Here is a 2,484-nt window from a genome sequence, read left to right on the forward strand (position 1 = left end):
TAATGGCTACCCGCAAATTATTCCTAGGTCTAATCTTATTCCTTGGAGCTGACAAAAATCTAGAAACAAAATAAACCAAATGATTCAAAACCCACTTTAACTTGCTTTATTAGCTTGATCGTCCATGACTGGACCTTTCCACTTTTTCAAATTACTTTTGAAGACTAATTTGTGGCAGAAGTAAATCTCGATAAGTTTTGCCATCTCCCGGGCTGTTCATGTGCTGCAAGCTTCCTTTTCCCTTTGAAATTTCTAGCCTTCTTTCTTTTAAATTTAATTTCTTTTCAAGTTCTCTTAAATGGTGGAGACTGGATGAAAAAACGTACTCCTTTCCTTTTTTTCTCCAGTTAGCTCGCTTGTAGTCATGGTCTGGCCCTACCAATTGGTGTGTTGGGTTTTCCCAAAAGGAAAGACAAAAAAAATTTATATGCATCACAAATGATGGTATCACAATTGTGCACCGCATCATGCACATAATTTTTTAGAAAAGGATTAAATATATGATCATGGCCGTCTCCAAGTTCTTTATCCATATAATGACTAAAGGCCGTGTCTATTTATAAATAGGTGTGGTCGTTGCATGCACCTAGCTGTCCCTGCTCCCTAGAGTGGCCGTCATGGCACGGTGGAACTTGACTCGAATGGGCCGGTATACTTAAGTATCAGTTTGCATCAGCCCAGTTCGGCTCCTAAACAAATATGAATAAACCTGAATTAAGTCTATTTTTTAGATCTATTCAAATTTATATTAAGATTTGATGTCTTGAGATTCGGTTTATATTGAGCTCACAGCGAGGTCCGCGATGACAAATGAAGTCCAACGAGTCCAAGAACAGTCCAAACGGAGTCTAGACGGCGAAGTTACGTGCAAGAGAAGCTAGCATGGCCTGTGGAGCGGCGGAAGCAGCGGTGGAGCGAGTGTGCGTGGGGTGGCCGCAATTGCGCAGACGTGCGGACGCACGTGGCCCAGGCCCAGACGGGCATGCACAGGCGCGGTCTGCGCGGTTTTCTCATGCGGTCCATGCGTGGTACGTGGACCGGCAGTCTATAGGGACCTGCGTGGATCGGGCGGGCGTTTCCTCTGAGTTTCTTGCGGTCCACCGTGGATTGGTGGCATTTTGGAGCCATTTCTCACAGTCCATGGCACTATTGCATGGACTGGGTATGATCGGATGGCTGAGATCCGATCTGGTGCGCGATTAGATGGTGCATATGGCTTGCGGGTGTGATCTAGGTCTGATGGATCTTGATCGAGCGCGATCGAGCGGTTGAGCAGACTTGCGATGCTGATCGGACGATCGTGAAGCATCTGGAGTTCGATCGGAAGTGGTTCTCTGATTTAGAAAGGGTTTTAGGGCTTTAAAAGGTCTTGTGGTGAAATATAGGGCACGATGTGGTGCGGTTCGGTAGAGTTCCTGAGACATAGGCTGAGACAGCATCAGCAGGCCCTAGAGAGGTGCCGATAGAGAGTAGGAGAAGAGGCTTCAGGCAGACTATCAGACAGCAGACAGTGGTCGCTTCAGAGGTTCAGGGGGTTTTCCTAGAGAGAGTTTTTGTGAGGAACAGCTTCTTGTGAGGGAGAGACTGGCTATACGAGGGTTGAGAGTGTGATCTCTTCTTGTAATTTTCTCTTTTTCATAGTGAAGCTTGCATACTTCATAGAGATGAGCCTTTTGGCTGATTCACGTATTTGATTGTGTTTTTGTTTTATTTTTTTTTCTGCTACGATGCATGGTATTGAAAAGGTCTTGTGGAGGTGGTGTCCTGGCCAGACATCCCCAATAGGTAGTATCAAAGCGAGGTGGTACTAGGATGCAGGTTGCAGCGGTGGTCATCAAGATTGAAGATGGAGAAAACAAGCACAATCAAGATAGAGATCAACAGGTTTGATGGAAAGAGCAATTTCTTCTGGTGGTAGGAAAGGGTGAAGGACGTACTCATCCAGTAAGGGTTGATCGATGCTCTCTTATGCGAGGAGAAGCCGACTACTATGGAGGTGCAGGATTGGAGGCGGCTCTAGATGCAGATAGTGAGTATGATCTGTTTGTACCTAACGGATGAAGTGGTGATCTATGTGCTTGGCGAGTCTTTCCGACGGTGCTGTGGTCGAAACTTGAGGAGTTATATATGGTGAAGTTTCTCACCAATACTCTTTTTCTCTGGAGACAGTTCTACCAGCTGCGGATGACGGAGGGATAGAGTGTGCAGGAGCATCTCAGTCACTTCCAGAAGATCCTCACTGACCTCCTCAGCGTTGGCGAGAAAGTTAAGGAAAAGATCAAGGTGCTGGTCTTGCTAGCATCGTATCTCTCTTCATCTGAGTTTTTGGTGGCTGCTCTTTTAGTGGAGAAGAGCACTATCAAGATGGACGAGGTCACTGCGGTGATTTTTCAGAACGAAGTTCTCAGGAGGGAGAATCCAGCTTCGAGCTCAGGTGGTGGCAGCTCAGCTTTGGTGATTTTTGAAAAAGCAGAAGGCGGCAGA

The sequence above is a fragment of the Elaeis guineensis genome, chromosome 8, assembly GCF_000442705.2.
Source record: "Elaeis guineensis isolate ETL-2024a chromosome 8, EG11, whole genome shotgun sequence".
Lineage (NCBI taxonomy): Eukaryota > Viridiplantae > Streptophyta > Magnoliopsida > Arecales > Arecaceae > Elaeis > Elaeis guineensis.